This window comes from Zingiber officinale, chromosome 1B (genome assembly GCF_018446385.1).
Source record: "Zingiber officinale cultivar Zhangliang chromosome 1B, Zo_v1.1, whole genome shotgun sequence".
Lineage (NCBI taxonomy): Eukaryota > Viridiplantae > Streptophyta > Magnoliopsida > Zingiberales > Zingiberaceae > Zingiber > Zingiber officinale.
In genome coordinates this window covers 112,322,471-112,337,330 of record NC_055986.1, presented here as the reverse complement: position 1 = coordinate 112,337,330, position 14,860 = coordinate 112,322,471, and the positions used below count along the sequence as shown (strand labels likewise).

At 42.9% G+C, this 14,860-nt stretch overlaps 1 long non-coding RNA gene across 1 annotated transcript; it reads right to left on the bottom strand.

Moving 5' to 3' along the window:
* Positions 1 to 340: 340 nt before the first annotated feature.
* Positions 341 to 1,970, bottom strand: LOC121987933. Its single transcript, XR_006113772.1, has 3 exons — positions 1,891 to 1,970; positions 1,614 to 1,674; positions 341 to 483 (listed from the first exon to the last, which is right to left on the bottom strand). It is a non-coding gene; the product is annotated as an uncharacterized LOC121987933 (long non-coding RNA).
* Positions 1,971 to 14,860: the final 12,890 nt, after the last annotated feature.

Genomic DNA, 14,860 nt, shown 5'->3' with positions numbered 1-14,860 from the left:
TTGAGTATGGGCTATAGGCCGGGATGGTGACATTCATGATGCAGACACTGGATGGCTGGTACGGTGGACATCGTTGGCTAGTGCCATGGAGTACGAGACAGTGGGGTGGACACTTGCTGTCACGCCCCAGAGGAGTCCCTGCCAGACAAAAATCCGACAGCATCTCCCCTGTACCGGTGACAATATGAAGCATACATACATACATCACAATATATAAACATAAACAACATATTCATCAGCCCACACGGCTGGAACATACATAAAATAGAAACAACATAACCACGAAATGTATCAATTATATATATCTATCCATAGACTACAATTACTATACAGATAAACGACATCTGTAACAAAAGTGCAAAATGTAAATACAGCGAAACAAAAGTAAAACAAACCAGAAAATCAGCACGTCGATATCTCTGAGCAACTCTATGAAAGTCCAAAATCAACTATAATATCACAAGGATCCCTGTGTCTGTAAAACTAGAGACCAAGGAATGTAGCAAATTAGCCAAATGGCTAAGTGGATACTCAAGAAAGATGTGCATGAATTTAATCTTATTGAAGAAGTCAAGGAAGTAGAATAAATCATCATCTTTTGTTACAACTTTAGGATTATTCTTAAAGTTCTACATTTATACATATATATGTATAATTATCTTCTCATTATCTATAATCAGATAAACTTTTAGATAGAGTTTGGGATCTTCACCTTATCATCACTTGTCATCATTAATAAAATCAATTCTTCAATCTTATTATTTAATCATTCAATTAGAAGTTATCATGGTAAGATCACATGTATATCAATAGTCTGAATCTGATAAATCAACTAAAAAGTGAATCACTGGAGCCAATATCATCAAAGTGAAATATCATATGGATAGGCTAAAAAAACCTCCTAAGAGTATAAAACTGTCGCATACGTCATCTGACGTACGGGCTATCAGCCCTCACCGGTGGAAGACATAATAAACACTGACCAAGGGCTACATCACGCCAACACGCCTCGGGTGTACGGTCAGATACTCTGGACCGCGGCCGCCGCGCTACCACAATAACATGTGGGTGGTCCAGTACTCTAATATAGAGCTCTGGTATAAAGCTAGGCTCATGGTCTTCACTTTTTAATTCTTCATTTACTATCTTTATTAATTCACCGTTATGATTATATTCATCCATTTATCATGATTATTCTCTTTTCATATTGATTGGTCAATCAAGGTAATATTTTCGTATCAAATCTATTAATTTATCATTATAGGGTCTACAGATAAAAAGCTACAAGTATCAACAGATAGAGTATCAAAAGCATGAAGTATGAAAGGTCAAACAAGTCAAAAGAGACAAGGTATCAACAGAAGAGTAATTCAGAATATTTCTTTAATTTAAAAAAAACACAACCCTTCCCATATCAATCCCAATATGAACCCACATGTGAACAAGAAATAATATTAATTATTTACCCTCCAATAATTTTAATATTTTAACCCATTTCGCTATTTATAATATCAGTTTAATCCCCATTTTGAAAACAATAATACAACATATACATATTCCAATTTATATATTTATTCATGCACAAGGAAATAGACAAGAGTAGATGTATCCACCTTATATACAGCAAAAATCTCCGAGTATCGGCAGGTCACCGTGCTCCACTCGAGCTCGGATCTACAAACACAATATCAAACATAACTTAAATAATCAAAATACTATCTAATAATAATAATGACCTAAAATCTACACATTATCTCTGATTCAAAATCAGTGAATTATTTTGATCTCGATACCTCGTACCACATCGCATTCCTAAATACAACATCTGTTCTAATCTAGATAACCCTTCTAACTACACATCAATTTAACCAAAAGCAACCTAAAATATACCTTCTAAGGGTTTTGTGTGGCTGCTGGAAATGAGGACAGCAACTAGGGTTATTTTCCCTTCGTTGTTGGCCGCCTCAGCTAGCTCCGGCGAGCTCCAGCGAGCTCTGGCGGTGCTGCCAAGAAAAGGGCAGCAGCTAGGGCTGCTGTTGGAGAAGACAAAAGGCAGCAAAAAATGCTGCTGTTGGTGGGGGAAAAAGGAGAGAGCAACTAGGGTTTTGTTTCCTCTCTTTTCCCGGTGGTTTGGTGATCTCCGGCGAACTCCGAGGAGCTCCAACAGTGCTGCCGAGAAGCAGGACAGCAAGGAAGGGGGAGCTTGTTGCCGTCGGAGAAGAGAAAAAGAGAGAAGGGGGTCGCAAATCTGGAGAAGAAGAAAGGGAAGGGATCTACCCTTCGTCACCACCGGAGAAGAGAAAGGAGCTGCTGCGATTTTCTCCTTTTCTGCTGTTGACGAGAAGCAAGGAAAAGAGAAGAAGGAGGGGTTGCAAGGTTCGGTGGGGGAAGGGAAGAAAAGAGGAAAAGAAGGGGGAAGGGGCACGTGGACAGGTATGGCTTGTTGAATTTTTTTTTTTTTTAATACTTAACATTCTCCCCCACTAAAAGAAATTTGGTCCCCAAATTTAAGTAATTGAGGAGAATTGATACCTGAGGTAAATAAATGAGGATATCCGATACGCATATCCTCCTCATGCTCCGGCGGTGCTGCCAAGAAAAGGGCAGCAGCTAGGGCTGCTGTTGGAGAAGACAAAAGGCAGCAAAAAATGCTGCTGTTGGTGGGGGAAAAAGGAGAGAGCAACTAGGGTTTTGTTTCCTCTCTTTTCCCGATGGTTTGGTGAGCTCCGGCGAACTCCGAGGAGCTCCAACAGTGCTGCCGAGAAGCAGGACAGCAAGGAAGGGGGAGCTTGTTGCCGTCGGAGAAGAGAAAAAGAGAGAAGGGGGTCGCAAATCTGGAGAAGAAGAAAGGGAAGGGATCTACCCTTCGTCACCACCGGAGAAGAGAAAGGAGCTGCTGCGATTTTCTCCTTTTCTGCTGTTGACGAGAAGCAAGGAAAAGAGAAGAAGGAGGGGTTGCAAGGATCGGTGGGGGAAGGGAAGAAAAGAGGAAAAGAAGGGGGAAGGGGCACGTGGACAGGTATGGCTTGTTGAATTTTTTTTTTTTTTTTTTTTTTAATACTTAACATTTGCGGATGGTACAGTGGTGACAGGCAGATGCAGACATTGCAGGCTAGTTCTGTGGAGTTTGACACAGCGGGGTGGACATTTGCGGATGGTACAGTGATGGTGCTTGTGACTTATATGGTTGGATGGTGGTGCAGCGAGACAGCATGACATGGATATCCATCGCATGCATGGATGGATAGTTTTGAGTGGTTGGTATAGTGAGAGTACATGACATGTATACCTCTGATTGATAGCAGGACCTGACACTTCGTCAGAACTGTCTGGATATCCTAGGTCATGATTGTACGACTTTTTCTTGATGATATATAATTTACCTTTCATCAAAAAAAAAAAAAAATCTCCGGCGAAGCAAGAAGAAAGGGGAAACTGTAGCGCAACTGTAGAGATCGCGAGAGAAGCATACCTCCGCTGATGTCTAGACCCCCCCTTTATATAAGGCTCCTGTAGCGTGTGTGCACGTTTTTTAAAGCGGGCACGCAATCCTAAGCTTTTCTTGAAGAGACATGTCAGTAAAGTGTCCCTGATACAGTACCTTAACGGGCTGAGCATATCCCTTAAATGACAGTGGAAGCTTTCGCCGTACGATTTTCTGTCTGACCATTCTGCTAGTCGGCGTCACTAACTTCTAAAAGGATATTGAAGGATATCCCACGGTGTCTGTTGCTCAGCCGAACGGGATGGTCACTCGGCTGAGAGTTCCCTGCCCCCATGTCGTCCGTTGCTAAGCCGAGCGGGATGGTCGATCGGCTTGCATCTCCATTGTCCGGCTGATGAATCTACTACTTGGCCGAGCGGGGTAGCCGCTCGGCCGATACTTTCACTATCTGGTTGGTATACGTGCACTTTGGCCGAGCAGGATAACCGCTCGGCTGTATTAGCGTTGTTCATGCGTGGTCTGCTCGGCTATGACTCTACTCTGTTGCTCTGAGTATTTGATGTAAGGCCGAGAGGGGTAGTCGCTCGGCTTGCTTCTGCAGACACTTGTGTTGGGATCTTAGATGGCTAGAGGGGGGTGAATAGCCTCTTTGAAAAACACTAAACAGAAATTTCTTCAAGAACTTTGTTAGCACAGCACAGCGGAAGTAGAAAAACTAAAACGAAAGAAAACAAACACACAGCAGACACAAGGATATACGAGGTTCGGGGATAACTTGCCCCTACTCCTCGGCGTGTCCGTAAGGAGGACGACTCCTGGATCTTTCGGTAGATCACACCCCGGACAAGATCCGGCTAAAGATGTCTCCTTCTCGGTGGAGCAACCTCTCAACAAAGTCTCAGTTGATTATAGATTTAAGCACAAGACTTACAGTGGCTGAGAAAAATATTAAGATGAGCTTACAGCCACGCGGAGAAGAGAACAGAGCAGAGAGCGCACAATCAACCTTCTCAGCAAAAAGCTCACCTTCACCAACTTGCTTTCTCGAAGGCTTGATCACAAAAGACAGAGCATTCAGAATTACACTTTCTGAACTCCTCTTCTTCCTACTTATGTCTCTCTGCTCGTATCACCGCCGTCTGCAGAATCGCTGCTGCCAGCAAGGCGTAGCCAATCACCTCTCCTCCTCTTCTGATTCTCTGAACACATGCCAATGGAAATCACTGGCGTCTCTGGATACCAACCAATGGGTAGAAGTCAAACTGAGCAGCCCAATCGTAATCGGATTTCGCCAGTGAACGTTGATGCCCCAAACGTATCTGTTGCAGCAAATTACAGTGAAAAGGGTACTTGTCTCCTTCTATTAATGAAGCTTAATTTGAATCCAAACATGAGAATGTGACCTGCAACCTGCAAGCTAGAAAGACTCACAGCAGATGGTTAAAACAGATGGTGAAGACAAATACGGCAATCGGAAAAAGTACATGCAAAACAAACAATACTGTGGATCGGTCTGCAGACCGATCCATGCTCCTAGATTTAGAGTGCTGCGGACCGATCAGAACTAATCTGATCGGTCCCGGACCGATCAGATAGCGTTGTTTGAAAATACGCGATAGCTCTGCGGACCGATCAGGAACTAATCTGATCGGTCCCGGACCGATCGGATAGCGTTCTTCCCAAACGTTTACTCCGATCGGTCTCCGACCGATCAAGAATATCATGAGGCTATCGATCGATTTCGATCGGCACCGACCGCAAACGCTCGCAGCTATCGACAATTCCGATCGGCCGCCGATCGTATAAGAGGATCGGCTCGCCGACCGATCCAGTGTCAGTTTCAGGATCGATCGCCGACCGATCCGACTTCTTGACTCATCCGGTCGAGCCCTCTCGACCTAGTCCGAGAAACGAGCTCCCTAGCTCTCTCCGACTTCATCTGGGTCCTAGAGAACGAGCCACCGAGCCCTCTCGACTTCGCATGCCAAGCTTCCTTCTTGGACTTTTCAACACCGGATGTCCGATCACCCTTGATCCATCTGGATTTTCCCTTGCCCGGCTTCACTCACCGGGACTTGCACCTAGCTTCACTCACTAGGGTTTTCACCGGCTTCACTCACCAGGATTTCCAACTGCTCGGCTTCACTCACGGGACTTTCCAACCGCCTAACATCCAGTTAGGACTTTCAATCAGTCAACCTAGTCAACCTAGATTAGTAATTAATCTGAGTTAAATATTCGATACAAACTTAAATCGGTGTCAACAAAAACAACATCACTGTATCAACAATCTCCCCCTTTTTGTTGTTTGACAACACGATTTAAGTTTAGATCAGAAATGCTCATTTACCCATAATTTTAGGGAAATCGGGATCCTCCCCCTAAGACGGATATACCACCAAGTCAATGACGGGAATCAAGATCCTTCCCGTTATCCTCTCCCCTAAAATCAAGCTTCCATACATTTCTAAACTTAGGTATCCTCTCCCCCTTTGTCAAACACCGAAAAGGTGCAAATGAGGTGACAAAAACTCAAAAGGCTCCCCCTTAATCCATACTGCCTTCTCTTAACCGACCCAGAGTTCCCTCTAAGGTCTCAATATGACAGTAAGAAAGACAAAAGATACAATCAAATCATGGCATAGGAACAGCATAAAAAAAATACAGAAAATGAAGCATAATAAGAAGCAAGCAAATATAAAACCGAGTAGCATACATATATGAGTAGCATCAGAAGTGCAAACATCCAGGTCCGACATAAAGACTAAAAAAATAACATCCAAAATACAGACAGCCAATAAACAAACTGTATCAATCAACATCCTCACACTGAGGAACACCGCCATCATCGGCAGGAGGGGTGAAATCCTGAGGCGGCACGCTGGAGGATGAATAGCCTGGGTAAGACTGCGGAGGCGGGTAGCGTGCCATCCATCCGAGTAGCAACTGCTGTGTCACCACCTGATGACTACGCATATCATCGAAGCGCTGGTCAATATGCCCGCGCAGGTCATCGTAGCGCTGGTCTATCCGAATACGTAGTCCATCGAACTCAGCAGCCACCATCTCCTCGTGTCGATCAAAGCGACTCTCCAGCTCGGCGATCTGCCAGCGCATATCAGGATCCGCCTCGCCAATGTCAGCAGGAGGAGCAGCTGCAACCTGTCGTGGAGGTCCCCGTGGTAACTCACCTAAAGCTCTCCCATCCTTCCACTGAACATCCCCATTTCGCCCTATGATTCCAGACTTGGAAAATGCCCGTTTCCCAAGTCGGCAATCCTGCCTGACCATTTTGATTATTCTACCCTTAGAGACATCAACCTGAAGAGTCTCAAGCCAATCAGTAATTATATGCCCATAAGGCATATAAATAGTGAAGCCGCTAGGCTGAGAATATGATATGATCGAGGAGTAGATGCTCGACATGATATCAAAATCGAGACGCCGACGCAAACCATAGAGCATAAGACAATGATATGATCGGATCTCAGATAAGGGTTTAGATGTGATAGGTAGAAGGCAGTTCGTGACAATTTTAAAAAGAATGTAATCTTGAGGAGATAATCTCAAGGCTACAAAAGTAGGGAAGTCAACATCTAGCTCATCTAGCCCTTGTCTAGGCTGTCTGAAGAAGTACTCATATATGTCGTCAGGTGAGATATCAAACGGTGGAAGTAATTGTTCTGGTAAGTCAGGAAATATCGAGAAAACATCACCGGAACACCTCCGACAATCGAGATACTCAAAGAAAGATGAGATACTGAAATCAAGAGTCCGCTTAGCAACTCTTGTTTTAAAACCTTGATCACTAGTCTCATGAAGGTTATTATAGAACTCAGAGACCAGGTCATAGTTGATATCTCGTTCCAAGTAGACTAGTGAATCGAGTTTGTAGTATGCTATGATTTCGGACACTTGTGGGCAAAATTCGTCCATGAATTTTCTATCCACGGACCTACAAGGGAGTAATTTGAAAGTCCTTTGTTGAAAAGCTTGCTCAGACTGGCGGTTTGGGAATCTACTGGAACTAGCTGGTTGGGGTCGAGAGGGAGCAGGAGAAGTTTTGGATTTGGATTTCTTGGTTGGTTCCTTAGAGGTTCCCTCACCATCAGTGGGTTTCTTCCTAAGGGGATACAATGTGGTAAAATGGGGCAATGAGTGAGCACCGGAGCCACCAACAAATAAGAACCGAGACAACAATAACAGAAGATCCAGTGAGAAATGAAAACACAATGCCAAGTTTTAGAGAGGTAGGAGTTACCTTGGAGCCATTGAACTCTCGGCTAGGGCTTCCGAGGGCTGGAGCTTCGGCGTGCAAGGAGAAGAGAAAGGGTGGGCTGGTGGGAAGAGTCGGCTAGGGTTCGCGTGAACGAGGGAAAGAAGGGATCGGGAGGTTTTAAGGGTTAAGATGGGTGTACAGTGAAGAAATGATCGGACGGTTGTCCGATCAGAAGGTATCCAAAGCCCCTGATCGGTCACCAGACCGATCAGGGAACCTCCTGACCGGTCTGTAGACCGATCATAAGGTGATCAGTAGCATTCAGCGAAGCCCCCTGATCGGTCACCAGACCGATCAGGGAACTTCCTGATCGGTCCGTAGACCGATCAGAGATCGAACAGTAAGCCCCCTAAGTCACAGACTTAACCAATGGAACCACTGATCGGTCTATGGACCGATCAGGAAACAACGATCAGATGGCAAGACGTTCGGGAGAAAATAACGTTGATCGGTCCTGGACCGATCAGAGGAAGTTTTGATCGGTCCCCAGGACCGATCCTGATCGGTCTGTAGCCCGATCAGTGTCTGATACTGAAATTTTCAGTGATTTCAGTAACCGAAATCCTTAGATATGTTTGATAGTTCGTAGAAGTTTCTCCAGTAAAACTTTCAAAATCAATATCTAGAACCCTGAGAATCTACAAGCATAACTATGTCCTAACGATGGGCTCTTATGGTGTGAATTTGTTTATAATTTGAGACTTTCAAATTCGACTACAAACACTGAGATTTCAGACAAGTTTCAAGTTTGTCAAAATAGACAACTTGTCCTAATTTGCAATCAAGGCATGAAAGCTGAAATTCTTGATTCTTGTTATGTTTAGTTTCAAGTTTGTCAAAATATATCCAATTTATTATTATTTCCTTTAATAACCTATCGTTTTATCAATCAAAAGTCATGACATGAACCAAACAACAATACCAATCAACACATCAACCATCAACCATCAACCATGATTAGAAAAATTTCTAGGCAAAAGTCCAACCAAGATTCCTTGGTTGGAATATATGAGTAAGATCTAGGAGCCAAATACACATGAATTATGTAATGGCCTTCCCCATACTCAATTAATGTCTCCTCAACCTAATTATTCAAGGGATGCATGATACATTTTGAATAATTAGGTTGATCCTAGCATCTCACCCCATTTCTAGCAAACAAAAATATTTTGTTAAACCTTATAGTTTGTGTGAGATGTTCCCAAGTTGCCCAAATTATTGTCCCAATTACTCTTGTCATTTTAATAGTCCTTATTGATCATGGTGAAGTTCTAATGACCTAAAGAGCCAAACACATTCCCAACTCCCTCCTTAAATGACTAAATTCATTCTCCGGAAGGGGTTTGGTGAAAATGTCGGCTAGGTTTGACTTTGACTCCACATATGTGAGCACAATGTCTCCCCTAGCTACGTGATCTCTTATGAAGTGATGACGCACTTCAATGTGCTTGGTCCTTGAATGATGGACTGGATTTTTAGTTAGGTTGATCGTGCTAATGTTGTCACATAGCACTTGTACACCCTTATAAGAAAGTCCATAATCCTCTAGGGTGTGGATCATCCACAACAACTGTGATACACTCTCTCCCATGGCAATATATTCGGCCTCGGTCGTGGAGAGAGCAACACAATGTTGCTTCCGACTTGACCAACTAACTAATGATGAACCTAAAAATTGACAGCCCCCACTAGTACTTTTCCGATCCAATTTGCACCCAGCATAATCGGAATCGGTATAGCCTATCAAGTCAAAAGACTCTGTACGAGGGTACCATAGACCTACTCGAATTGTGCCCTTAAGGTATCTCAATATTCTCTTAACTGCAATTAAATGAGATTCCTTGGCACAGACTTGATATCTAGCGCACATGCCCACAGCAAAAAGTATGTCTGGTCGACTAGCTGTGAGATATAGAAGACTACCAATCATGCTTCTATATTGCGTTAGATCAATTGGTTTTCCACTCTCATCATTGTCAAGGCGAGTGCTTGTCGCCATTGGAGTGGACACTTCCTTAGAGTCACTCATATTGAATTTTCTAAGCATCTCTTGAGTGTATTTTGCTCGATGGACATAAATTCCATCTCGAGTTTGTTTGATTTCAAGTCCAAGGAAGAATGTCAATTCTCCTACTAGACTCATCTCAAACTCACTTTCCATGTGAGAAATAAATTCATTCAAATAGCCCTTGTTATTTGATCCACAAATTATGTCATCAACATATACTTGGGCTACAAAAATATTTTCACCATCTCTACGTAGAAATAGTGTTGGGTCTATTTGGCCTCTTACAAAACCCTTCTCTAGTAAATATGTTGACAACCTCTCGTACCAAGCTCGTGGTGCTTGTTTAAGCCCATAAAGTGCTTTCTTGAGCTTGTATACGTGGTTTGGAGCTTCGGTACTCACAAACCCCGGTGGTTGTTCAACATATACCTCTTCTTTGATGAGACCGTTTAAGAAAGCCGATTTGACATCCATTTGATAGAGCTTGAAACCTCTATGTGCTGCAAAAGCTAGCATCAGGCGAATGGACTCTAATCGGGCCACGGGAGCATAAGTCTCATCATAATCGAGACCTTCGACTTGACTATAGCCCTTGGCTACAAGTCTTGCCTTGTTTCTTACAACTTCTCCCTTTTGATTTAACTTATTTTTGAAGACCCATTTAGTTCCAATAATGGTGGTCTTCTTAGGTCTAGGAACTAAGTCCCACACTTGGCTCCTTTCAAATTGACCTAACTCATCTTGCATAGCTATGATCCAATCAGGATCGTGCAATGCCTCATCAACTAATTTTGGTTCAATCTCTGAAATCAATGCGACTTCATTAGACTCATTTCTGAAGAATGACCTAGTCCTAACCCCTTGTTGAATGTCTCCCACAATTTGGTCTTGGGGATGACTAGAGGCTATCCTAGATTGTCTTGGTGTTGATGGTGCCTCATGAATGGTCTCACTAGCCACAGGCAAGGACTCAATATCTGGCAAAGGATCAGATTGAGTTCTTTGCTGCCTTTGCTCATCAACATCAGAGTCAACTTCGACTCGTTCTTCATTTTGATCATTCAAACTTAGATTTCTAAGTTCAAATTGAATTTCTCCTATAGCCCTTGATTGATCATTTGAGTTAGGGATTTCTTCAAAAGCTACATCAGAGGACTCTTCAATCAATTTAGTCCTATTGTTGTAGACTCGATAGGCTTTGCTGGTGAGCGAGTACCCAACCAGTATCCCCTCATCAGCCTTGGCCAAAAATTTTCCAAGATGGTCCTTGGTATTTAAAATAAACACCTTACAACCAAACACCCTAAGATGTTTAATTGTAGGTGGTTTCCCAAACCAAAGTTCATGGGGAGTCTTTCCTAAAAACCTATGTATCAGGATTCGGTTTTGCACATAGCAAGTTATTCGCTTCAGCCCACAAGTAACTCGGTAGTGAGTACTCATTGAGCATGCTTCGTGCAGCCTCTTGTAAGACTCGGTTCTTTCTCTCCACAACCCCATTTTGTTGTGGGGTCCTTGGAGTTGAGAACTCATGTCTATACCCTTTTTCTTGACAAAATTCTAAAAACCTATGGTTTTGGAATTCACCACCATGATCACTTCTAATGGTTTTAATTGTTGTTGATTTTTCATTTTCAGTTCTTCTACAAAAAGAAATAAAAATATCTATGGTTTGATCCTTAGTTTTCAAAAAGAAAGTCCATGTATATCTAGTAAAATCATCAATAATTACTAAACAATATCTACTACCATTCAATGAAATAACATTGTTACAATCAAACAAGTCCATATGTAATAAGTCTAAGGCAGTAGATGTACTTACAATGCTTTTACCTTTATGAACACCTTTTGTTTGCTTACCCTTTTGACATGCATCACATAGTTTGGTCTTGTGGTACTTGATGCTGGGTAAGTCTCGCACTAATCCTTGGTTGGCCAACTTCCGGATGTTCTTCATATTGACATGTGCCAACCTTCTATGCCATAGCCAAGACTCTTCTTCTTTTGACATGAAACACTTAATCAAAGCATTAGTAGCACTTTTAAATGATACTTGATAAATATTATCAACCCTTGTGCCTACTAGTACCGTGTCAAGTGTGTCAATGTGTTTAACCAAACATTGACTTGAATGAAATTCAATTGTGTAACCCGTATCACACAATTGACTGACACTTAGGAGATTAAAAGTCATCCCCTTGACTAGAAGGGCATTCTTGATATGGAGACATTCGGATATATGAATGTCTCCAACTCCTACAACCTTAAGACTACCATTGTTACCAAATGACACATTACCTCTATTTTTGTTTTGAATGGTAGAAAATAGTGACTTGTCCCCGGTCATGTGCTTGGAGCATCCACTATCAACAAACCAAGTTGATAGACGCTCCCCCTTTACCAATGCCTACAAGACACGAAAGATAGATGTTTTAGGTACCCAAATCTTGGGACCTAATGCATCTACAATGAAAGACTTAGGCACCCATGCCTTTGTTACCTTCTTCCTAGTCTCATGAACCCTAGAAACATGCGATCTATGAAATTGGGTTCTTGACACTAAAGAAATAAAACTAGACTCCTTAGGTTGGTATCCTAATCCAGCCTTGTTGTAGACCGCCCTTTGAGCATTTAGAATCATGTCTAAGGTCTTAGAGCTGGTTGAGAATTTCTCAAGCATTTTCTTGAGCTTCTCAATTTCACCCTTCAAGGTTTTGTTTTCATCCTCTAGGGCCTCTTGATAAAGGTCATCGACCTCATCTTCCCTAAGGGCCCTTAATTTCTCTATTTCATCTTTTAGCAGTTTAGTTTCTGTTTTTGATTTTTTAAGGGAAGTAGACAAATGTGCAATTGTTTTATAACACTTTTCTAAATGGGGAGATGTTACCTCTTCATCATCCGAAGATGATGAAGTCGCGGCTGAAGAGCTTGAGTCCTCACTCTCGGACTCGGACTCCTCTCTTGCCATGAGGGCTAACTGCCGTGTACTCTTCTCCCTCTTCTCTTCCTCAGATGAACTTGAAGAAGACTCATCCCATGTAGCTTTTAGAGCCTTCTTCTTCTTGACTCTTTCCTCCTTCTTTTTGGCTCGTTCCTCCTTCCTTTTTAATTTCGGACACTCGCTCCGATAATGTCCCTTTTTGCTGCACTCATAACATGTAACATTAGTTTTGTCAATATTTTGTTCACTAGGTTTACCTTTTCCTTTGTATCTTCTGCTCCTTCTCATGATTCTTCTCACGAAGTTGGCCATCTCGCTTGATGATGATTCACCTTCATCATCGGACTCGGAGGAGGATGAAGATGAAACAATTTCTTTCTCCTTCTTCTTTTCTTTCTTCCTTCTTCCCTCCTTGCTCTTTTCTTTTGCAACCAAAGCAATACCTTTCTCTTTTTTCCCTTTGTTAGCAAGTTCATGTAATTCCATTTCACAAAAAAATTCATCTAACTTAACAATGGAAAGATCCTTGGATACCTTGTAGGCATCCACCATAGATGACCACAAGGCATTCCTAGGAAAAGCTTTTAGAGCATACCTTACGAGGTCACGGTTTTCTACTCGTTCATCCACCGAATGGAGACCATTGATGATCTCCTTGAACCTTCCATGTATCTCACTTACAGTTTCATTTTCCTTCATGACAAGGTTCTGTAGTTGGTTTAGGAACAAATCCCTCTTGGCGATCCGAGAGTCTCGAGTCCCTTCTTGGAGCTCGATGAGCTTGTTCCATAGATCCTTCGCACTTGTGAAAGGACCAACCTTGACAAGTTGATCCTTGGCTATCCCACATTGCAAAGTGACAACCGCCTTGGCATCGGCTTGTCCCTTGCGAGTTTGCTCGGTTGACCATCTCGATGAGTCAAGTTCCTTACCTTCTTCATCCTTTGGAGGTGAGAATCTCTCCTTGACGGAGAACCACATGGAGATATCGATCTTGAGGTAATACTCCATGCGACTCTTCCAATACTGGAAATCTGCTCCATCGAAGAACGGTGGTCTGTTGGTGCTGAATCCTTCCTTCATGGCCATCTTGTTGCTCCTTGGAATGTTAGTCCAGATGAAGAGCACCAGGCTCTGATACCACTTGTTGGGATCTTAGATGGCTAGAGGGGGGTGAATAACCTCTTTGAAAAACACTAAACAGAAATTTTTTCAAGAACTTTGTTAGCACAGCACAGCGGAAGTAGAAAAACTAAAACGAAAGAAAACAAACACACAGCAGACACAAGGATATACGAGGTTCGGGGATAACTTGCCCCTACTCCTCGGCGTGTCCGTAAGGAGGACGACTCCTGGATCTTTCGGTAGATCACACCCCGGACAAGATCCGGCTAAAGATGTCTCCTTCTCGGTGGAGCAACCTCTCAACAAAGTCTCAGTTGATTATAGATTTAAGCACAAGACTTACAGTGGCTGAGAAAAATATTAAGATGAGCTTACAGCCACGCGGAGAAGAGAACAGAGCAGAGAGCACAATCAACCTTCACAGCAAGGAGCTCACAGCTTCACCAACTTGCTCTCTCGAAGGCTTGATCACAAAAGACAGAGAATTCAGAATTCTCTTTCTGAACTCCTCTTCTTCCTACTTATGTCTCTCTGCTCGTATCACCGCCGTCTGCAGAATCGCTGCTGCCAGCAAGGCTCCTCCTCTTCTGATTCTCTGAACACATGCCAATGGAAATCACTGGCGTCTCTGGATACCAACCAATGGGTAGAAGTCAAACTGAGCAGTCCAATCGTAATCGGATTTCGCCAGTGAACGTTGATGCCCCAAACGTATCTGTTGCAGCAAATTACAGTGAAAAGGGTACTTGTCTCCTTCTATTAATGAAGCTTAATTTGAATCCAAACATGAGAATGTGACCTGCAACCTGCAAGCTAGAAAGACTCACAGCAGATGGTTAAAAACAGATGGTGAAGACAAATACGACAATCAGAAAAAGTACATGCAAAACAAACAATCATGGATCGGTGCGGGCCGATCCATGCTGATCATCTCGATCGGTGCGGACCGATCAGAACTAATCTGATCGGTCCCGGACCGATCAGAGGTCGATCAGTAGCTGATCGGTCTGCGGACCGATCAGGAATTAATCTGATCGGTCCCGGACCGATCGGATAGCATTC